This window comes from Triticum aestivum, chromosome 4B, assembly GCF_018294505.1.
Source record: "Triticum aestivum cultivar Chinese Spring chromosome 4B, IWGSC CS RefSeq v2.1, whole genome shotgun sequence".
In the NCBI taxonomy this organism is placed as follows: Eukaryota; Viridiplantae; Streptophyta; class Magnoliopsida; order Poales; family Poaceae; genus Triticum; species Triticum aestivum.
The window spans coordinates 159,334,010-159,359,187 of NC_057804.1; the positions used below are offsets into that span (position 1 = coordinate 159,334,010).

The 25,178-nt window shown below is 44.1% G+C and overlaps 1 long non-coding RNA gene across 3 annotated transcripts; it reads left to right on the forward strand.

The window, feature by feature from the left end:
- Positions 1-21,073: 21,073 nt before the first annotated feature.
- Positions 21,074-24,962, forward strand: LOC123091590 (uncharacterized). 3 transcript variants are annotated; one of them, XR_006443329.1, is made up of 5 exons: positions 21,074-21,515; positions 21,676-21,773; positions 22,954-23,117; positions 23,436-23,553; positions 23,986-24,962. It is a non-coding gene; the product is annotated as an uncharacterized lncRNA (long non-coding RNA). The 3 variants fall into 3 exon arrangements; XR_006443328.1 differs by having other exon boundaries at positions 21,676-23,117; XR_006443330.1 differs by having other exon boundaries at positions 21,684-23,117.
- The last annotated feature ends 216 nt before the right edge of the window (positions 24,963-25,178 follow it).

A 25,178-nucleotide genomic window follows, 5' to 3' on the forward strand; every position in this document is an offset into this window, starting at 1 on the left:
ACGTCCGTTTGTCTTCTTCATCGACTCGTTCTTCTTCCTTGCGGAATTTCAGGCAAGATGACCATTACCCTCGATATCACTTCTATCTTTGCTTGCTAGTTGCTTCGTTCTATCGCTATGCTGCGCTACCTATCGCTTGTTTACCAAGCCTCCCAAATTGTCATGCCAGCCTCTAACCTTTTTCACCCTTCCTAACAAATCGTTGCTTCGCTATGTTACCGCTTTGCTCATCCCCTCTTATAGCGTTGTTAGTTGCAGGTAAAGTTGAAGATTCCTCCATGTTGGACCGGATTATGTTGGAATATCACAATATCTCTTATTTAATTAATGCATCTATATACTTGGTAAAGGGTGGAAGGCTCGGCCTTATGCCTGGTGTTTTGTTCCACTCTTGCCGCCCTAGTTTCCGTCATACCGGTGTTATGTTCCTTGATTTTGCGTTCCTTACGCGGTTGGGTGATTTATGGAGCCCCTTTGACAGTTCGCTTTGAATAAAACTCCTCCAGCAAGGCCCAACTTTGGTTTTAACATTTGCCACCTAAGCCTTTTTCCCTTGGGTACTGGAGACTCAAGGGTCATCTTTATTTTAACCACCCCGGGCTAGTGCTCCTCTGAGTGTTGGTCCAAACTAGAGCCCTTTGCAGCGCCCCTCAAGGAAACTTGAGGTCTGGTTTTAGTTGTACAGATTGCTCATCCGTTGTGCCCTGAGAATGAGATATGTGCAGCTCCTATCGGGATTTGTCGGCACAGTCGGGTGGTCTTGCTGGACTTGTTTTACCATTGTTGAAATGTCTTGTAAACCGGGATTCCGAGACTGATCGGGTCTTCCTGGGAGAAGGAATATCCTTCGTTGACCATGAGATCTTGTGATGGGCTAAGTTGGGACACCCCTGTAGGGTATAAACTTTCGAGAGCCGTACCCGCGGTTATGTGGCTGATGGGAATTTGTTAATATCCGGTTGTAGAGAACTTGACACTTGACTTAATTAAAATGCATCAACCACGTGTGTAGACGTGATGGTTTCTTTTCGGCGGAGTCCGGGAAGTGAAAACGGTTTGGGTTATGTATGAACGCAAGTAGTTTCAGGATCACTTCTTGATCACTTCTAGCTTCTCGAACGTTTCGTTGCTTCTCTTCTCGCTCTTATTTGCGTATGTTAGCCACCATATTTGCTTAGTGCTTGCTGCAACTCCACCTCATTACCACTTCCTACCCATAAGCTTAAATAGTCTTGATCTCGCGGGTTTTGAGATTGCTGAGTCCTTGTGACTCACCAAATACTATCACAACAGTTGCAGGTGCCGATGATACCAGTGCAGGTGATGCAACTGAGCTCAGATGGGAGCTCAACAAAGATCTTGGTCGTTGCTATGTTTCATTTCATGTTGATCAGTAGTGGAGCCCAGTTGGGAAGATCGGGGATCTAGCAGTTGTGTTATCTTCTTTTCTTTTGGCTTCGTCTGTAATCGGACTATGTGTGTACTCTGAATGATGTATGATTTATTTAAGTACTTGTGTGAAGTGGTGATTGTAAGCCAACTCTTTAACCCAGTCTTGTTCATTACTTGGGATTGTGTGAAGATGACCCTTCTTGCGACAAAACCACAATGCGGTTATGCCTCTAAGTCGTGCTTCGACACGTGGGAGATATAGCCGCATCATGGGTGTTACAAGGGCGGCGGTTGATAGGTGGGATGAGGTGGCGAACGGAGGACACCGGGGTTTCGCGGTTGGTGGAAAGGTAGTTTTTGCACCCATGGAGTACGAATGGGGAATCAGACGAGTGGGCGGGGGGGGGGGGGAGGGGGGAACCATGTTTCGGTCTGGGACTCACTTGTTTTTGGCTTTTTTGAACAGAAGATGGGACGTGCTTGTTTGAAATTTGGGGAAAGTACAAACTTTGCCCCCCTCTTAAATTTCGGGCCTACTGCGGGTCAGGGGTACGATGGTAATCCCGGGTGTCCCAACTAGTGGGCGGGAGTGATTTCGGCCGTGCGCATGTGTGCTTAGGCGGCCATTGTGTATGAATGTTTTTCGGAGGCGGTTGCGTGGTATCTAGATGAAGCTACAAACCTACCCCAGTTTAGACCTTTGGAGATGGGGCCAGTAGGTTTCACGGGTCGGAGTTATTAGAAAAGTAATTTCCTTGTACTATCAAACATTGGTCTCACACGGTTTCGGGCGAGGAGGCTCTTTTGGCGCTTCGCTCGAAATTTTGAAACACAAGCATTCACGTTTAGAGTACTCTTGAACTATGAGGATTGACCTAAATAGACAACGTTATATTTTACCTTGTATGTTTGAAAACCTCATTAAATTATCCGCTTCTTTTTGAAATTTTGACACTTGAAGATCCTATAACTACGATTATTTTTGAATGGAGGAGTAAATTTGAATCTATTTTGTACACGACTACATATGCTATTATGTACAAAATCAGAGCAAAGATTGGTGCCCCCATAATTTAGGTATGATTTACAAATGCCATGATATCAAATTCAAATAATTTAATGGACTTCATGTTGAATTCAATTTGTAAACCACCTTAAGTTGAATTCAAATGTATGCTAGTTCATAGGTAGCTATTTATAATGTTCATTGTGTAACTTTCGTATGTATAATGTGGTTTACACAAACAACATGAACTATACTCATGTTTATATTCGATTGCTAAAGCGATGCATTGTCTGGAGTTCAAAATACTAACTATGTGGATCAATTGTGTCGAATAATAACATAGACATGCTCAAATTCGATAGAATCTAGATGTCTGATGGATCAATGACCGTTCCTTATGCGAATTGCAAATATCATGATCCCATCCTAATATTTGGATACAATTTATATCTTTAATCAATGTGTACAACAGTCTTTTATGTGTAGTTTCACTCTCCATCGGTGGTCTCTCACACATGCTCGCACACTCTCTCCCGAGGTGTCTTTCTCGCACACATGCTCTAGATATAACCCTCCCTCCCTCTTGTAACCATTTACAACTGTTTTCAACAACCTTTATCACAAGCACTCTTCCTCTCGCAAGCATACACACGCACAATCCCCATCGACCCTTTCTATATACATGGACCTGCCTATGTGTCTCCTGTACGCACATTATCTTTAGGCCTGTCTCTCATGCATTGTCTCACACATCTCTTCCTAATCGACGAGTATAATTCTAGCAGAGCATTCTGTAGGATGCCCCTTAAAGTTAGGTTGGATGAATAGTAATATCAGAGATAAAGGGGTTACCTTAGTCCGAGAACCTAGGGTTACAAATCCTAGCCGGCTTTGTCAGTGGACACAGAGTCCTTCACAATTCTGCTATCTTTGTCTTGTATGACTAGTCATCCATGTGTCTTCCTAAATGCGTCACGGGCCGACCAATGTGGTGCAGGACGGAACCGAACGAAGGGCCTCACCTCGACCCACCGGACCTCACGCGGTGACACACCCTCTGCCCCCACGTCTCGTTATCTTCTCACACCCACACATAACAACACAAACACTACACACACAAAAAATGCTCCTGGTGCCTCTATCCCCTCCCCCCTTGCATATACACACTTAAGGGAATCTCTCTCCATGACGTCATATTGGTCTCTCTCTCTCTAGACCACTCACATTTCTCGTGCTATCTCTCCGACGCCCCCCCTGCCCGTCAGCCCCTCTATCCATGCCTCTCTCGAATACGTAATACACATACATACCTCTCTAGGCCCCGCCAAATGCATCAACTACACATTCACACATGTTACATCACATACCCCATTGATCTAAAAAGCCCTTCTTCACATTTATTTCGCATACAACATTCCTTTTGAATAAAGTATGGCCAAAAAAATATTTTAGAATTTCTACATATATACAACATTACAAAGTTATATGGAGGAGTACGAACGCTAATTTGCATTGCATGGTGCCCACAATGATATTTATTCCGCATTGTGAATTTGTATATTTTTATACGATATACAAAGTTAGTCATAATAAAGAGAAACGAAGAGCATCTCTCTCTCCATCGCATACCCCCCTGTACACCCCTTTCACATATGCACACAAACTATCTCCAGGTCCTCTAAAAGTAAGCCCGCAACATATTCACACATGTTTCATCTTTTGCTCGCGATATATACAATGACGATCATTGTATTTGAAGCGAAAGCACGATCCGTACATTGGACTTCAGAATCCACTCATTACAGTCACCATTTATGTTTAGTGGTTATTATATAGTCACGGGCTCACCGTACAACTCTGTATTTTCTGAAGACATGATTAGTTGACCAGTTAAACGCTCCACGTGGCACCTCTAGTGTTGCATCACATTATCTCACTACCATCGTGCCCACCTGTCAGCTTGTATCTACTATACATCTACACTCTTATAAAATACACTCTTATAAAAAACAGAGTTGGTGATGGTGGTGTGCCTGCCATCCTGCAATATAGGCCGTCTGATTTATATATGGCGGATAGGAAAGAAACTCTGGCAATTTTGCAAAAAGGTACCCACACACCTCTCCACATTTGAAAATAAGGCCTTCCCTCGTTCATCCGTTTCTCTCACAAGATAAACTAGTCATACAAATGCATCTTGATGTTACGTGCAACGCACAGGCATCTTGCTAGTAATAATGAAAACAAACGACAAAAATATATTTGGACGGTGGTCCGAAGTCATGACCGCGGGCACAGCGGACAAGGTGGCCTTATATTGGTATGCTGAGCCGTCTGTTTTAACACATAGGAGCTGGTGTGGTGATTATACACAAACACACGCATGCACATGAACTGCAAGCATGCAACACTCACACAAACACATGCACCCACGCATGCATGCAACACTCACACGTACACACGCAGCCACACGCGCACGCAACACTCACACGCACACATGCACGCATGCATGCGCACACCAGTACACCACACGACCAACACACACTCTCACGCTCAAGTTCTCAACCTACACGTGCATGCGCACACATCAGGCCCTGACACACACATACACAACCAGGTGATTCCCACGCACGGGTTGGAGTCTTGTCGCGCCTACGTAAATTTGTGTTTATCTGACATTTTCCCTATGCGAACTGATAGGTGGGACCCATAATGAACATTGTCAATTTAACTAGTCAACATGGCGCCACGCAGACTATTTGGCCGGTCAACAGAGTTCAATCCGATGCTGAACCATGAGCAAGTGACCGTATAATCACCGCAAAATGTATATAGTGACCGTAATCAGCTTATTCTAAAGTTCGGTGACCGTATTATGCTTTTATCTCTATAGGCCCTCCAAAACTACATCTCTACACGTTCTCGCATGTTACATCCAACACTATGCAATACAACACTACTACTATACTCTAACACAATAAATCATATGTGTTTTTAGTTTTACTAGATATCATATTGTTACTTAATTATTCAGTTTGCATACATTAAAATTGCCTTTCAAATGTATGGCCAGTATCACCTACCACGCGAGAAAAATCCCGCCCTTTCTAGTTTAATCGGGTTTGTACCGATGGATTGTGCGAAACAGCAAAACTATAGTACTATATAGTACAAGTGACAGTTCACTGGGTCGTCGTGTCGTGTACTCCTCCGTCATAAGAGTGGAGCGCTCGCTTCCATAAATCTTCTAGTCCCTTTCGCCGACATGTGGGACATCAAGCTACCGAGTCCACGTGCCATACCGGAATACAGTGCAGAGCAGTCGGGGTGAAGCACCCCAGTCATGGCGCCGGTGTAGTAATGAGCAATGAGGCGTCAAATCACAAAGTTGCACCTTTCCTGCAGTTAAGTTGGAGGGACGAAGTAATAATGCTAAAAAAAGAAGTTGGAGGAACAAAGCAACCATCATTTCACTCATTGCTGAATCCGCTTCTCCCTCATCTTCTTCAACTTAACCACGTGTTGCTTTTGTCGTTCTTCTGCCTCATGTGGGACGCGGATCTGCTTGGTAAAGCACTAACACATGGGACCGCATGGTAGCAAACCGCCAGGACAACATCCTCTAAAAAAAGAAACCTCCCCCGCCATCGCGGCAAAATCACCTCCTTTTTACTAATCTTGATTCTATATTTTTTTAGATCAATATAGTTGAGATTTGTATAGATAGCACACTGGAGCAAAACCAGGTGGTACGCTTAAGGCCATCCATAATGTGTAGCCAAATGTGAAAATAGCTTTTGGCATCGTGGGAACCATTGTGGACGGTGTTGCCAAAGCCAAAAACATGGAACCAAAGCTCCCTAATTGATTGAAGGAATAGAAAAATGCAACGTCTCTCCTCTTTCTCCCATGCTTGGACACATGTAGTACAGTATAGAGCACAGAGTCTACTCCCATGTCCCTTCTATCACAAATCACAATGCAGTGAGGCATCAAATCACAAAAGCATGGACGAAGCAACCATCATTTCACTCTTCGCTGACTCTGCTTCTCCATCATCTTCTTCGAGAAACCATCTCACCGCACTAAGCTGGACGGACGACGCTATTGTGTACTAGTATTACTAGTACATTTACGCGTCCTTTGGTTCAACGGACTTCCTGGATGCAAATAAGGCGGTTTTATTGGCTTGCAGGCGGCACTTGCGAACGACTTAACATGGTCTCCCTCAATGGTGTTCTCCGTCGAACGCACTTCGCCAAACCACAACGTTCGAGATATCGTCGACTTCACCGCAATGGGTATGGAAGTCAAATATAGTTACTACCTCCATTTTTTTGTACACAAGGCTAGTATTATCAAAATTACAATTTGTAAAAGGACACTAACACTAATCGAGGCAAAATTGATGTGGTTTACCTTGTACTAGCAACCAAGGACATTAATATCCCCTGCATTCATGCGGAAGTGAGAGGGTTGGTTTGCATGGTGGTGTATTAATCAAGTGCTGAGGAGTGAGATGGTTAGCTCTTTGGTCTTTGGAGAAAAAAATACGCATTAATTGACACGTGAAACGAGGATTTGTGTCGATTAAATCCCGCGAAGGAAAACCCCGCCTTATCCTGTTTGGGTCTAGGCCTTGCATTGCCATACTTCGCCACACACTTTTGCCAAGCTTGCCTAAAGAATGAGAAGGAGGTACACTTGCGAACGGCTGTCGCGGTCGCAGTGCACCCTCACACGGTCGCAACTGCATGCCGCGGTCACACCGCACCCTCACGCGGTCGCTCCTGCACGCCGCAAACCCAACCAAGGGAACACACCCTTAGTGACACGTGCTGTCGCATGTGAACAAACCAAACTCAGCCATCCTACCGCTGACACATAATTTTCGTTCATAGAGTATGTTTATCCAACCGCATGTTGGGGAGTATCCGTACGGCCCATGCGGTGGTCTGTTGGGGAAGAAGAAGAGGTGAGGAAGAAGGGTTAGGAGACGTAGGATATTTATCCAACCTCCTGAAATGGTAGACTGACCCAAGTCAGGCGACTTGCATAACAATATATGTTTTTACACAGCAAAGATCCATAAAAAGAACAACATAAAGAAAAACTATCGCTGCTCGCGGAACGAGACGACCTCATCGTCTTTGGCTGCCGGTGCGAACCAGCCGTAGCTGCCGACGTGTGTCTCCGCACCATGGTTGTCCTCAGCCTCCAGCTACTCGTTCACGCGGAACGTGCGGGCGCTCTACACGGACGAGAGCACAGCCCGGTTCAAGTCGAGGAAGTCCGGTTCCGCCTACAGGAGGGCCTCGATGGCAGCGGCAGCCGCGCGCTCCGCGTCGAGTCGAGCCTCTGCCGCCCGGTTCAAGTCCAGGACGTCCGGTTCCGCCTGTGGGAGTGCGTCAGTGAGAGCGGCATCCGCACGCTCCGCGTCGAGTTGAGCCTCTGCCACCCAGTTCAAGTCCAGGATGTCCGGTTCCGCCTGCAGGAGGGCCTCGATGGCAGCGGCATCCGCGCGCTCCGACTCAAGTTGAGCCTCCGCCGCCCGGTTCACATCCACGACATCCGGTTCCGCCTACAGGAGAGCCTCGATGGCAGCGGCATGCGTGCGCTCCGCGTCGAGTTGAGCCTCTGCCTCCCGGTCCTCCTTTTGTATTGCCATGTTGAACCGCTGGTCCGCCTGCACCATGGGGGACTCTGACACCGGCACGGAGTCGACGTCCATCGTATCATACCCATCGAGGGCCTTCTGCGCCGCAACCTCCGCCATGAACATTGGATCGGCTTCCTCCTCCTTGTAGCTTGGCTCCAGAGAACTCGAGATTGGCCCACCGCAAAGCGAGCTTGGGAATGGAGGTCTGTGGCGCCGACCGCCGCCGCGATGTCTGCACGGCGCTCCGGCGTCAGCATCTTGTAGTAAGTGATCTTGCGGCGCACCATCGCTTTCCGGCAAACTAGGGTACGCTTGATGCGGGGTAGGGGATCGAAAGGTGGGTGAATGGGCTAGATATTAGGTGTGGTTTTAGGGCAGTGGCTAGCGTAGGCCGAGCAGCGAAGGTTCTGGTGTGAATAGTGGTTCCAGTGATGACCGGTCAATCAGTTTTGACTGTACATCGCTCTTGTCGCGTTCGCGTTGCAGCCCGGCACGCTGGACCATCCATGCCGCTCACCAAATGGAATATGCTTCGTCTTGCGTTTTCGCTCGCTTGTGGGGCCGCAGTTGAGAGCAAACCGACGTCCCTCCCCCTCCCCTGCCCGCGTCATTTATTATACTACCACTCCCTCCGTTTTATGTGGAGTAAATCAAAACAGACGGAGTATACTACGGGTGAAGATCCCCTGACGTGGCTGAACACATTGAGTAACTGACATGCGGGGCCTATCAAGCATGGGGTCCGCCAGTAAGTGACCAAAAGGGAGGGTAAGGCAGGGATACCTATGTCAGAGGATCCACTTCCACTACTACTCCCTCCTTCCATTTACTATACAGGGCCTAATGCGTTTCTCGAGGCTAACTTTGACCAAATCTTAGAGTAATAATATATGACATGCAACTTACACAAAGCATACAGTCAAATTCGTATGTGAAAGGAGTTTCCAATGATACAATTTTCACATTATACATCTCATGTACTATTAATCTTGTCAAGAGTCAAATGCGGTTTTAAAAATGCATTAGAGCATGGTTAATAATATAGCCAGTCGATGGCTATGAGGGACTGCCATGTCATCTATAGCCATCATCTATTATATGCACTCATACAGTAGTGTGGGCTATAAGGTTGACTATTTCCCCCCAAAAAATATAAGGTTGGCTATTGTATTAGTACTTTTTTCCATCTCCTCTCTATCTCTTTCTTCATATTTATTGTATTTAACTAGGAATGCGTATATAGCTAGGCTCTTGCATGAGAGCTCACTCCCCTTACTTTTTCACATCTCTCTCCTCCACGCAGGCCCTATATAAATGGAAGGTGGGAGTACTACTATGAGCACTGCATACTCTAGTACAGATGTTGTGAGTACTCCACTAGTACTATTGGATAGGGAGCTTAAAAATGTTACTATTGGACTGGCTATTACGTGGCGAAATCCTAGTAGGAAGAGCATGCGCGAGAACAAGCACATTCACGTGGTTGAAAACAAATTGGAAACCATCTTGAGTACAAATCTAGGAGTACGTACGAATCTAACAATATTGATTGGGCATTGTTGAATGTTGATACTATTTTGATCAACGTAGAGATACTTTGACTACACATAAAACTTATATGTAAACTATAAAGGATAGGAGGAAGTATATTGTACGTTCAAAAATGAAACAAACATTGAATACCCTTTATATATGATTTGCGGATGCTATGATCACCGGTTCAAAATTTTGAATCCGCCTTAGGTATCACGTGCCCCCACTCGTCCCCTCTCGATTCCATATCGGGGTCTGGAGATCGATTGAGAGAGGACTAGGGTGGGTACATGCGAATGATACTCGGCAGAATGTTCAAATGAGGCATGCGGGAGGATGGACTCGACCGGATGGCGACATGATCGATGGAGAAGAGGGTTGGAGAGGAATGAGAAATAAGCAAACGCCACATGATTATACTTGAACGGCTCAAATAAACAATAAGTTGTCTCGCTTGGCCTGCATAGTGAAAGGCGTAATGTGCAATGCAGAGCACGGACGCTCGAATATGGCTGGGAAAATAGGGAAACCGACATGTGGGGCACACCCGTCGGGACGATGTAGCACAGACTAGTCCAATGGAGGAGCTGGCCCACGACCTCCTCGCCACCGACAACCGTTCATGTGGGTCGTTGGGGCCAACAACGTGGCGCAGCTCCAGCATCGCCTCTGGACACAACGACCACGGTGAGTGACACACTGATCGTCGCTAGACATGGTCGGTTTTAGTGTGTCGAGGGTGGCATTAGTGTTGTGGCACGACCAACAGTATGTTTGGTTTGTGCCCAAGGTTGCCCCATCAAAGCATTGGGTAGCCAAAATTTTGGTTGAGGTATTGGTTGCCCATGATTTGGCCGACATTGGCAAGAAAAATGAACTAGAGTTGGCTAGAGTTCATTGGCATGCCAAAAAATGGCAACCATCCAAACAAAGACCAATCTTTGGGTCATGACCAAAATTTTGGTAAGGTGCACTTTGGCCACAATCCGAACACACCCCAACACCTGGCTCGTCGAGGATGCACGGGGTGCCGCGACTCTTCCGCGGAGTGGTGTAACACGGCCAACCACATCCTCAGGACTTGAGACCATGCTGGGTCGTCTTGCTTTTTCAATGACATGCGGGGATCACTTGTGAGCAAAGGGCATCTCCAACGTTGCCACGACCACAGCTGACTACCCTGGCACACCAAAACCCTCGTCGCTCATGCCGTCGCGCAGTGCGTTCCCAGTAGGCGCCAGCTGCCCGCATTCATGCCGTCTGTTCGTATGCCATCGTTAGGAGGCTCGGTGCTCGAGGAACCAACTCCGGCAACTTAATTATGCACCCGGACACTTGGCCTCACCAGAATGCGCTACTTAAAGTGGCAACGCCCAGCTAACCTCCACACCATAGCGCATCGTCCTCCTACCTGGCACCACATCCACCATGACCGCAAGCACGAACGCTCTGCGGGAGAGCTTGTCTTCGGGGATGATGCTCGAGGTCGCCGCCCTCGCTCAAGTCGCCTCTCGCGATGCAATAGCGGCGTAGCCAGACGCGGACGTGACTGCACAAGTGGTGGCTACGCTGGCGGCCGACGACGGGAGCACCGTCAGCCACGCGTCCTACTTGCCGCCATCCAATCTCCGGCACCACCGAGGTCAGGGACTCCTCTGAGGATGAGTAGGGCATGGGAGGCAATAGGCCATGATGGGCCAACTGGCCGGTCCGTATCCCATGTTCTACTCTTCCTCGCTGGAGACCGCACCTTCACTTCACGGTTCTTGAACCCTACCCCCGTACATAGTATTGCAGATGGAGGACGTCGGTCACCGTTGTAGAATAGGTTTAGGGTCGGGTTTCGTTTATTTTTCTGTCCTATAATATTTCGAAATGTAATGAAAATATGACGTGTTTGCATTAATCTCGGCCGGTGTATATGAACTTTCACAATAATATAGTATATTGTAGGAGTACTAGAAAGATGCTCGTGCATTGCACGAAAGATCAAGATCTTGTGGGAGAAAAGGATGAACGAGGGAAAGCCTTATCTGCAAATGTTGAGAGGAGTGCGGGTAAATTGTCATAGTTTCCTTCCTATCTGTTAGATATAGATCGGACGGCCCATATTGCAGGATGACAGGCACACCATCATCACCAACTCTGCTTTTTATTGAACCGAGACAAATCTAACATGCGAAGTAAAATAAACACATCGGGTCTATAAATACATAATTTATCTTAGGCACTCCAATAGTACGTCCAGTACACATTCACGCATTTGACATCTTTCTACATCTACGGGAACCTACGAAAGGGTTAACGTAAATTGCCTCTCTCTCTCCTCCCCTGATTTTCATGGTGGTGGGCCCCTCCCTCTCCCAAATCTACAATCAACAGCTCACATGTTTCACATTATGTTAATTGCATAAGTAGGATTACGTAGGTGTAGCATTACTCGTCCTAAAAAACCCAACTAAGCCAACCTCCCAGAATATCGCACGGGAAAAGACCCGGCCGCGCCGTTTTAGTCGGGTTAACCGGATTAGTAGTAGTAGTATCGATGGATCGTGCGAAGCAACAAGTTTTTTTGAGGGGCCGAAGCACCTAGTTTAAAAGGAAAAAAGGTGGTACACTCACAGCACTCCTGTTGTGGTCGCATTTCACCCCACACACGTTCGGTCTTGCACACGGCTCACGCAAACGGAATTCGCTTCGGCTTGCCTCTTCACTGACACGTGGGACTGCACTTGGAGAAACCAACCATGCGCCAAACTCCCCCCACCCACCGCGCGAAAATACTCCCCCCACCAAAAAAATTCCCCCCAAATCCTATTCAACCGCCCTTCGGCCAACTAGCCAATAATATTCCCCAACCCCCCCCCCCCCCCGCGTCCCCCCTCCACTCCATTTGCTCCGCCAAAGTCGCCCTCCCCGCCGCGTCAATACGTCGGTGTCGCGGTTCATCGAGGGGACGCACGGCGATCCTCTCGCTCCCACAGTACGCTCTCATAGACTACCATCCTCTAGCCGCACCGTCACTGCTGGCTACGTTCTTGTGGAGGTGCACGACGGTCAGCGCCGCCACCGTTGGCGACGTTTGTGTGGAGACGGACGGTGGTCAGTGATACATCCATTTTGCATCATGCTTTTATATCAATATTTATTGCATTATGGGCTGTTATTACACATTATATCTCAATACTTATGGCTATTCTCTCTTATTTTACAAGGTTTACCATGAAGAGGGGGAATGCCGGCAGCTGGAATTCTGGCTGGAAAAGGAGCAAACGTTGGAAACCTATTCTGCACAACTCCAAAAGTCCCGAGACTCCACGAAACAACTTTTTGGAATTTATAAGAATTTATGGGCAAAAGAAATAGGCCAGGGGGCCCACACCCTGTCCAGGAGACAGGGGGCGCCCCCCGCCTAGGGCGCGACCCCCTATCTCCTGGGCCCCCTGGTGGGCCTCCGGCATCCATCTTCTGCTATATCATCACTTTTACCCTGGAAAAAATCGTGGGCAAGCTTACGGGACGAAACTCCGCCGCCACGAGGCAGAACCTTGGCGGAATCAATCTAGGGCTCTGGCGGAGCTGTTTTGCCAGGGACACTTCCCTCTGAGAGGGGGAAATCATCACCAACATCATCACCAACGATCCTCTCATCGGGAGGGGGGTGAATCTTCATCAACATCTTCACCAGCACCATCTCCTCGCAAAACCCTAGTTCATCTCTTGTATCCAATCTTGTATCAAAACCACAAATTGGTACCTGTGGGTTGCTAGTAGTGTTGATTACTCCTTGTAGTTGATGCTATTTGGTTTACTTGGTGGAAGATCATATGTTCAGATCCTTTATGCATATTATTACTCCTCTGATTATGAACATGAATATGCTTTGTGAGTAGTTACATTTGTTCCTGAGGACACGGGTGAAGTCTTGCTATTAGTAGTCATGTGAATTTGGTATTCGTTCGATATTTTGATGAGATGTATGTTGTCTTTCCTCTAGTAGTGTTATGTGAACGTCGACTACATGACACATCACCATTATTTGGGCCTAGAGGAAGGCATAGGGAAATAATAAGTAGATGATAGGTTGCTAGAGTGACAGAAGCTTAAACCCTAGTTTATGCGTTGCTTCGTTAGGGGTTGATATGGACCCATATGTTTAATGTTGTGGTTAGGTTTACCTTAATACTCCTTTTTGTAGTTGCGGATGCTTGAAATAGGGGTTAGTCATAAGTGGGATGCTTGTCCATGTTAGGGCAGTACCCAAGTGTCGGTCCACCCACATATCAAATTATCAAAGTACCGAACGTGAATCTTACGAACGTGATGAAAACTAGCTTGACGATAATTCCCAATGTGTCCTCGGGAGCTCCTTCTTCATTATTAGAATTTGTCCAGGCTTATCCTTTGCTACATAAAGGATTGGGACACCTTGCTGCACTTTATTTACTTTATTTACCTTTTGCTCGTTACTATTTATCTTATCACAAAACTATCTACCACCTACTATTTCAGTGCTTGCAGACAAAACCTTACTGAAAACCGCTTATCATTTCGTTCTGCTCCTCGTTGGGTTCGACACTCTTACTTATCGAAAGGACTACGATAGATCCCCTATACTTGTGGCTCATCAAGACTCTTTTCTGGTGCTGTTGCCGGGGAGTGTAGCGTTCTTGGTGAGTGGAACTTGGTAAGGAAACATTTATATAGTGTGCTGAAATTTTCTTTTACTTGTGACTATGGAAACTAATCCTTTGAGGGGCTTGTTTGGGGTATCTTCACCCCAACCAGAAGAGCAAATAGATGCTCCTCAACCTACTGAACTTTATTAAAATATTCACTTTTAGATTCCTTCGGGTATGATAGAAAAACTGCTAGCTAATCCTTTTGCAGGAGACGGAACATTGCATCCCGACTTACACCTTATCTTTGTGGATGAAGTTTGTGGATTATTTAAGCTTGCAGGTATTCCCGATGATATTGTCAAAAGGAAGGTCTTCCCTTTATCTTTGAAGGGAGATGCAATGATGTGGTATAGGCTATGTGATGATACGAGATATTGGAATTATAAGCGATTGAAGTTGGAATTTCACCAGAAGTTCTATCCTATGCATCTTGTTCATCGTGATCGTAATTACATATGTAATTTATGGCCTCACCAAGGAGAAAGCATCGCTCAAGCTTGGGGGAGGCTTAAGTCAATGTTATATTCATGGCCCAATCATGAGCTCTCTCCAGAAATGATTATTCAGAATTTTTATGCTCGGCTTTCACTTGATAATCGCAACTTGCTCGATACTTCCTGTGTTGGTTCCTATATGCTGAAGACTATTGATTTCAAATGGGACTTATTGGAAAGAATTAAACGCAACTCTGAAAATTGGGGTTCTGGCGATGGTAAGGAGTCAGGTATGACACCTAAGTTCGATTGTGTTAAATCTTTTATGGATACCGATGCTTTCCGTGGATTTAGCTCTAAGTATGGACTTGACTCTAAGATAGTAGCTACTTTTTGTAAACTTTTGCTACTCATGTTGATCTCCCTAAAGAGAAGTGGTTTAAATATAATCCTCCTATTGAAGTGAAAGTAGTTGCACCCATTACAGTCGAAGAAAAGACTATTACATATAGTGATCCTATTATTCCTACTACTTATGTCGAAAAATCTCCTTTTCCTGTTAGGATAAAAGATCATGCTAAAGCTTCGACTGTTGTTCGTAAGAGTAATACTAGGACTTATACACCTCCTGAGCAAATTAATGTTGAACCTGGTATTGCCATGATTAAAGATCTCTTGGATGAGGACTTAGATGGGCATGTTATCTCTTTCTTGGGTGAAACTGCTAATATTGCTAGACCCGATACTAAGACACGTAGACCTATTGTAGGCACGTCTGTTATTTCTATTAAAATAGGAGATCATTGTTATCATGGTTTATTTGATATGGGTGCTAGTGCTAGTGCGATACCTTATGATCTTTATAAAGAAATTATGCACGATATTGCACCTGTTGAATTAGAAGACATTGATGTTACTATTCAGCTTGCTAATAGGGATACCATTAAACCCATTGGGATTGTTAGAGATGTTGAAATTTTGTGCGGGAAGGTTAAATAGCCTGCTGATTTTCTTGTTCTTGCTTCCCCACAAGATGATTTTTGTCCCATTATTTTTGGTAGACCCTTCTTGAATGCTGCTGGTGCTAAGATGAATTATAAAAGGAAGGTCGTCACTGTTGGCATAGATGGTATGTCTCATGAGTTTAATTTTGCCAAGTTTAGTAGACAACCTCATGAAAGGGAACCACCTAGTAAGGATGAAATTGTTGGTCTTGCTTCCATTGTTGTTCCTCCGACTGATCCGTTAGAACAATATTTGTTAGACCATGAAAACGATATGTTTATGAAGGAAAGGGAAGAAATAGATGAAGTGTTCCTTAAACAAGAACCTATGCTGAAACATAACCTTCCCGTTGAAATTCTTGGGGATCCTCCTCCACCCAAGGGTGATCCCGTGTTTGAACTCAAACCATTACCTGATAATCTTAAGTATGCTTATCTTGATGAAAAAGAAATATATCCTGTTATTATTAGTGCTAACCTTTCAGAGAAAGAAGAAGAAAGACTATTGAAAACTCTGAAGAAGCACCGAGGTGCTATTGGATATACTCTGGATGATCTTAAGGGCATTAGTCCCACATTATGTCAACACAAGATTTCAGTGGAGAAATATGCCAAACCAGTTAGAGATCGTCAAAGACGATTAAATCCCAAAGGAAGTGGTAAGAAAAGAGATACTAAAGCTCCTTGAGGCAGGCATTATTTATCCCGTTGCTGATAGTGAATGGGTAAGCCATATCCATTGTGTCCCTAAAAAGGGAGGTATTACCGTTGTTCCTAATGATAAAGATGAATTGATCCCGCAAAGAATTATTACAGGCTATAGGATGGTAATTGATTTACATAAGTTAAATAAAGCTACTAACAAAGATCATTACCCTTTACCTTTTATTGATCAAATGCTAGAAAGGCTATCCAAACACACACATTTTTGCTTTCTAGATGGTTATTCTGGGTTCTCACAGATACATGTATCAGCGAAAGATCAATCTAAAACTACTTTTACTTGCCCTTTTGGTACTTTTGCTTATAGACGTATGCCTATTGGTTTATGTAATGCACCTGCTACCTTTCAAAGATGCATGATGGCTATATTTTCCGATTTTTGTGAAAAGATTTGTGAGGTATTCATGGATGACTTCTCCTTCTATGGATCCTCTTTTGATGATTGTTTGAGCAACCTTGATCGAGTTTTGCAGAGATGCGAAGACACTAGTCTCGTCCTGAATTGGGAAAAGTGTCACTTTATGGTTAATGAAGGCATTGTCTTGGGGCACAAGATCTCCGAGAGAGGTATTGAAGTTGATAAAGTCAAAGTTGATGCTATTGAAAAGATGCCATGTCCCAAGGACATAAAAGGTATAAGAAGTTTCCTTGGTCATGCCGTCTTTTATAGCAGGTTCATTAAGGACTTTCCTAAAATCTATAGGCCTCTGACTAATTTATTGCAAAAAGATATTTCTTTTGTCTTTGATGATGATTGTGTAGAAGCATTTGAAACACTTAAGAAAGCTCTAATCACTGCAACTATTGTTCAGCCACCTGAATGGAATTTACCTTTTGAAATTATGTGCGATGCAAGTGATTATGCTGTAGGTGCTGTTTTAGGGCAAAGAGTCGATAAGAAATTGAATGTTATCCAGTATGCTAGTAAGACTCTTGATACTGCCTAGAGAAATTATGCTACTACTAAAAAAGAGTTCTTAGCAGTTGTGTTTGCATGTAATAAGTTTAGACCTTATATTGTTGACTTCAAAGTTACTATTCACACTGATCATGCTACTATTAAATATCTTATGGAAAAGAAAGATGCTAAGCCTAGACTCATTAGATGGGTTCTCTTGCTCCAAGAATTTGACTTGCATATTATTATTGATAGAAAGGGAGCTGAGAACCCCATTGAAGACAACTTGTCTAGGTTAGAGAATGTTCTTGATGACCCACTGCCTATTAATGATAGTTTTCCTGATGAACAATTAGTGGTTGTCAATGCTTCTCGTACTGCTCCTTGGTATGCTGACTACGCTAATTACATTGTTGCTAAATATATACCGCCTAGTTCACATACCAGCAAAAGAAAAAGTTCTTTTATGATTTAAGACATTACTTCTGGGATGACCCACACCTTTATAAAGAAGGAGGAGATGGTATTATTAGACGTTGTGTGCCTGAGCATGAACAGTAATAAATCCTTCACAAATGTCACTCTGAATCATATGGAGGGAACCACGCTGGAGATAGAACTGCACACAAGGTAATACAATCTGGTTTTTATTGGCCTACTCTCTTCAAAGATGCTTGTAAGTTTGTCTTATCTTGCGATGAATGTCAAAGAATAGGTAACATTAGTAGACGTCAAGAAATGCCTATGAATTATTCTCTTGTTATTGAACAGTTTGATGTTTGGGGCTTTGATTATATGGGACCTTTTCCTGCCTCCAATGGTTATACACATATTTTAGTTGCTCTTGATTATGTTACTAAGTGGGTAGAAGCTATTCCAACTAGTAGTGCTGATCATAACACTTCTATTAAAATGCTTAAAGAAGTTATTTTTCCGAGGTTTGGAGTCCCTAGATATCTTATGACTGATGGTGGTTCACACTTTATTCATGGTGCTTTCCGTAAGATGCTCGCTAAGTATGATGTCAATCATAGAATCGCATCTCCTTATCACCCGCAGTCAAGTGGTCAAGTAGAGTTGAGAAATAGAGATCTCAAATTAATTTTGCAAAAGACTGTGAATAGATCTAGAAAGAATTGGTCCAAAAAACTTGACGATGCATTATGGGCCTATAGAACTGCATACAAAAATCCTATGGGTATGTCTCCATATAAGATGGTTTATGGAAAAGCATGTCATTTACCTCTTGAACTTGAACATTAAGCATATTAGGCTATTAAAGAGCTCAATTATGACTTCAAACTTGCCGGTGAGAAACGGTTATTTGATATTAGCTCACTTGATGAATGGAGAACCCAAGCATATGAGAATGCCAAGCTTTTCAAAGAAAAAGTCAAACGCTGGCATGATAAGAGGATACAAAAGCGTGAGTTTAACGTAGGAGATTATGTGTTATTGTTCAACTCTCGTTTAAGATTTTTTGCAGGAAACTTCTCTCAAAATGGGAAGGTCCCTACGTTATCGAGGAGGTCTATCGTTCTGGTGCTATAAAAATCAACAACTTCGAAGGCACAAATCCAAGGGTGGTAAACGGTCAAAGAATTAAACATTATATTTTAGGTAATCCTATCAATGTTGAAACTAATATTATTGAAACCATAACCCCTGAGGAATACATAAGAGACACTTTCCAGAACGTTCCAGACTCCGAAAAGGCATAGGTACATGGTACGATAAGTAAATCGACTCCAAAACAACTCTAATGGTAATTTTTATTAGTTTTGGATTATTTAAGAATTTTAGGAAGAAAGAAGTAGTCCGAAAGGGACACGAGGCTCCCACGAGAGAGGAGGCCGCCCCCCCTGTAGGGCGCGCCCCCTGTCTCATGGGCACCTTGTGTGCCTCCCGGACTCTGTTTTCTTGTATGTTACATATTTTGGTCGGTAAAAATTTAATATATATTCCCCCGAAGGTTTTGACCACCGTATCACGCAAATATCTTTTGTTTTCGTTTCGAGCTGTTTTCGTTGCAGATTTAGAGCACCATGACTTCTCCCTCCTCCAACAACGAAGACAAGGATGCTTGGCTATTGAAGATAGAGTTGAAAAGAGAGGAACCATAAGAGATCAACAAGGATGAAGGGATCAAGAAGGCCATGGAGGTTTAAGCTCCGGTGGTGAAAGAAGAAGACATCCCTCAACCTTTACCTAACCTCTTTACTCCAATAGAGATTGAAGCTTTCAAGATGATTGAGTTAGCTCGCATATAGAACAAGTGTCTCACACAGGAGAATATTCTGTTAAAGGATCATATTGCTGGGCTTAAGGGCATTATTCGCAAGTTGGAGGAACTTTTACGCTCAATGTGAGATTATCCACCGTCATCATCACCACCTCCATCACCTCCGAGGGCATAATCACATGGGTATGGGCACTCCCCTTGGCAACTGCCAAGCTTGGGGGAGGTGCCCCGGTATCATATCACCATCACACTCCTATTTTTACCGCTTTATTTAGTTTGATCCTTTTAGTAGTATCTTGATCTAGTAGTTTGAAGTTTTTGTTATCAAGTAGTTTTGAGTTTTGCATTGTGATCTCTTTATGTAATCGAGTCCGTGTGCTATCTATAATAAAGATTAGTGTTGAGTCAAGGGCTTTGCTATGTTGCTATGATCTTGAGAAAGTAGAAAGAACAAAAGAGTTCATATTGATCTTATGGATAGTGATAACTTCACACATAGAAAGTATGAGGCATAAAAATTGTTGAGAGTTGATGAACGTAGCCTTGGTCATCGTTGCAATTAATAGGAAGTGATAAGGAAAGAGGTGTTCACATATAAATATATTATCTTGGACATCTTTTATGATTATGAAGCACTCATTAAGTATGACATGCTAAAAGAGTTGACGTTGGACAAGGAAGACAACATAATGGTTTATGTTTTCCGACATATCAGTTAAAGTATATTGTCATTGACCTTCCAAACATGTTGAGCTTGCCTTTCCCCCTCATGCTAGCCAAATTCCTTGCACTAAGTAGAGATACTACTTGTGCTTCCAAATATCCCTAAACCCAGTTTTGCCATGAGAGTCCACCATACCTACCTATGGATTGAGTAAGATCCTTCAAGTAAGTTGTCATCGATGCAAGCAATAAAAATTGCTCTCTAAATAAGTATAACTTATTAGTGCAGAGAAAATAAACTTTGTACGAACTTGTTGTGGAAGTAATAAAACCGATGGACTGCATAATAAAGGTCCACATATAAGGGGCAATATAAAGTGATGTTCTTTTGCACTAAGATTTTATGCATTACCCCTAAACGCGCATGAAAACCTCTGCTTCCCTCTGCGAAGGGCCTATCTTTTACTTTATGTTTTTACTTTTTGCTTGAGTCAAGGTGATCCTCACCTTTCCTTTTTTCATTTTATCCTTTGCCATGCTCCTCGTGTTTGAAAGATCATGATACATATATCAAATTGGATGTAAGTTGGCATAGGCTATCATTGTTGACATCACCTAAAGGTGAATACATTGGGAAGCAACACAGTGTCCGGCTGAAACTCTATAAACACAAGTATGGAGTGAGTGTTAACAATCTCTACTCCTAATGCACGACTTGGTGAATAGTCTCTGCGGTTTATTTTCGCTGGGTTTTTTCCGTCTCACCTCCCACTACCCACTGGTTTTTTTCGTCCGTACCATTTTTTCAGGCGAAAGCAAATCCCGAAACGCCTCGTCCAGTGCAGCCCCTAGCACCCGACCTAGCTCCTAGTCCTCCCTCCCTGTGCCCCCGCCCAGCGCGCCGGCCACCACCACCTTCCTCCCTAGCTAGCCGCCACCCCTCTCCAGCAGCCATGTACAGCGGAGCGACGACCACGGGTCTGGCCTAGGTGAGTCCCGGCCTCCCTCCTCCCTTCGTCCAAGGCCAGGAGTTCCCCTCCCGACCTGATCTGACGGAGCCACATCCGGCTGGGAGAGCCTCCATAGAGCCTCCACGTCGGTGGAGCAACAGCTGCCCGATAGAAGGTGGGTGTCCAATTGTTGTCCAGCAGCTCACCGTTTTCTCGATCTGGTGCATGGTTCAACCTACACGGAGGGCGGTGGAACCGAGACACGGCAGCTTCACCTCCACAAGCGGCTTTCTTATCGACCTCCTCTGAGCGGCGGGGGCGGCGGCCAGGTCAGAGCTTGATATATTCCAAGTTCCAAAAAATAAATCCATTAACTTCTATGTTTGTAAATTTTGTAAGGAGTGCATATGGCCTGATGTTCCTTGTGTGTATCGTGAGGATTTGGGAGCATGGCGACGGACAATTAACTAGCTAATTTTCGTCTCTCAGCTCTGCAGGAACGGTACATCATGTGTGGCAACTTCAGATATTGTTTCTAATTGACCATGAAATTCCCCACTACATGATGTGTGGCAAAAATACTTCAGGTACTGATTCTAACTGAGTGTGCATCTCTACTGACAGCTTTCTACCAGGGAGTGAGGATATGCAGATTTTCGGATGGACAGTGGCGACCCAATCTCTTGCTACCAAACATAACACCTACAGAAGAACTACTGTATTGGAAGATGTTTGTGACATTTGTTGGACGGAAAGTGAAGACGAGTATCATACTGTAGTCTCATGTACTCGCAGTAGGGCGATGAGATGTGCTATGAGGGACTTCTGGGACCTTCCAAAGGAACATGCCTTTGGTCCAATAGGCAAGGATTTGTTATAGTGTCTGCTTATCCATAATTCCGAGCATATCAGATGCAAAATCTTGATGATTCTTTGGAAAGCATGGCAGCTTAGAAATAATGTAATCCATGGAGATGGGAAGGAGACAGTGTCGGGCGCCGTGCATCAGTTACTTAGGCTCGGTGATGATCTAGAGATGGCTACACTTGCAAGTGACAAAAGAGGAAGCAAAAGCACCCTTTCTGTGCATGTCCAGAGCATTTGCAAGATAGTTACCCCTGCTTGAAATTGGTGGCGCACACCACCAGAAGGAATTGCCAAACTGAATTTTGACGCTGCATTCTTACAGGAGACAAAGATGACTTGGGGAGGAGCAGTTGTTTGAGAATTCAGTGGCAATCCTCTTCTGTCTGTCGGTCGTCAGTTACAACAGTGCATGTCGATAGAAGAAGCCGAAGCCTCTACGGTTCTGATGGGTTTGTCTGAGCTAAAGAAAAATTTTCACGGGGCATTTACTAATTGAGACAGATTGTGGCTCCATTCTACGAGAGCTTCAATCGGAAGGAATGTGCAGATCGTTGTGGTTTGCTGTGATGACATATATTAAAGAACAGATCAAAATCTTTGCAAGCGTGTAGGTTAACATCATAAAGCGGGATCAAACCAAATTGGCCCATGAGATTGCGGTGACGGCAAGAATATTCGGCGATCACCTCTGTTTAACAGATGTGCATGATAATGTTAGACAAATTCTGATGTCAGACTGTATTCCCACCAATGCATAGCTTGTTGCTTTGGTTCTAAAAAAACAAAAACAAATTATGCTATAGATTTTCACTCTTAGCTACATGCGTACACATAGGCCTTTATCCAGTGCATTTCAAATAAACCTGGGCATTTAATGGTTTATTGGTTTATGTGTGCAAGATACAAGAAGAAGACTTAAGGATCTTAGTAAGGAGCATGTTGAGAGTGCAGATGGTGCTGCAGAGTAATAATGTTGACATTGTGATCTCTTGATACCAATAGCATTGTCCATGTCATCATGAGGTGGAGTGCCAAAATGCCTGAAGCTTATGACATGGGTGAAGGTATTTAATCAAGAATATAGATTCTCAGTAGTAATGCAGCAGCGATACAGGCATGCATGTCATTTACTTGGATTATCCACTGTGTAGTTTGATGGTAATTTGTCTACTTACTGCAGTTTACATATTCTTCCACAACTTCATTTTATACTTCCAGACTTATAGTTTTGGGGATAGTTTGGAAGTTGTACTCAAGGCTTATAATTCCAGACTTATAATTGCTCTATGTTATTCTTAACTTCGTTTATACCTTAGGCTACTTGAACTGTCAGCCATGCTTTGTGATTAAAAAATTCTTGACTGAATAAATCCATTTGACAGCTGCAAGTGCAATGCAAGTGTTGAATTGTGCTCCATGAATAGCAAGCCCATTTGGGGAATGTATTTGAACAATGACCCAAGCAGTCGCACAAGCAGATCTGCACATATTATTACCAAGGTATCATCTCATCTTTTAATTTTCTTTGCCACTCAAATAATCGGTTTTCTCTGGTTTTATCTTTCATGTGAGCATTTTGATTTTTGTTTTCTAGACTAGAAGCTTGATAAGAAAACTAAAAACAAATAATTAGAGAAGATTAACCGGGCAGGAGGAGAGGGAAGAAGGGAGAAAAAGAAAGGAAGTACATAGTAACGTTATATTGATTAAAGAGTTCTAGCAATGCACCTGCTTCTAACTATATATAAAGATCTCTATATATTTGATAACAATACAGGTGTAGTGGTAGTAATAATGGAGACAGCGTACTATACTATCAGTCGGCGAGCGATCATTTGAATTGCTATTGATGTGCATTGTACATGGGATTGGCCACTGGGATCATGAGATTGATGCTTGTTTATTTGTTTTGTTCTTAATTAACTTTCACAGGTTGCGAACTAGATGCACCATTGACAGCGATGGCAGGTTTGGATTGGCAAGGAGAAGATGAGAAGATAGTTGGGGAGTAAGAAGGTGTAAAATCGACAATATCGTCTTATGTGCACGAGGATCCTAATGGTATATGTTTGACACGATTGATGTTAAACTACTAAGATATGCGGTGGTGCGAGGTGGGGGTCGGCAATGAGGCGGCTATGCTGCAGGAGGCAGTCAAGTCTGAGGCTGCACTGGGGAGGCACGTGTGGTGCCTGCCCCCCAAGATCCTGTTGGGGCGAGGCATGGGCGGCACCCACCCTTCCTGTTATTGCCCCGCGGGGTTGGGCCGCCCCTCTTCCCAGAGGTCGACACCAGTCAATGTGCTCCTAATTTCTACAGTAGCAGAGGCGACCAGGAGGGCACGTATGGGGTGTGTACATTGAAAGGACCACTATGATCATGCCCGATTCGCTTCGAGAAGGACTATGGCATCAATTCCAATGCCATCTGTGAAACCTCCCTCTTCAAGGACACGCAACATCCAAACATGGTCAGTACTGCAACCCTCTTGTCTTCCTGTCCCTCCCTGCATGGTGGTCGCTGTCAGCATCATGGTTTAGGGTGCCTTTCGTCCCGCTTGTATGGATGGATAGGCTGGTGTGTTTTGTTCTTTCTTTCTTTGTTGCCACGTAGGTTGCAGGACGAGGTGCACACCTACACAATGAGAAGTGCATATGCCGACTCATCCTGGAGACCAAAACTTCAAAACCGCCACATACACGTAATCAAGGCAGATGTTAACAAAAAAATTAACTTTTTTGATTTGATTTTGTTTGGCTTGTTTATCAATTGTCTCTTACTATTTCCTGATATTTCCTCAGTTTGGCCCTGAAATACTGATGTAATTTGGTTGTAGCAACTTCCAATGACATTAATAGATGGTCGTGGTCTTTGCTTCTATGAAATAGTTTCCAGTTTAACAACTTCAATTTTGGGTGCCTACTATTCATTTGTTGACTTTCTTCAAATAATCTTTCGCCGTGCTATATTTGTGAAAGGTAATATTTAGTGTTGTCTGCACACATTATTAGCTCTTCTGTTCTAAATGTACTTTGTGTGCTGTTCCTTAATGCATGAATCAGTTTTAGTGTGGACGAGATTGACTTGTTTCGTTCAGTTCACAAGGGTTACTTTGTGCAAATTCT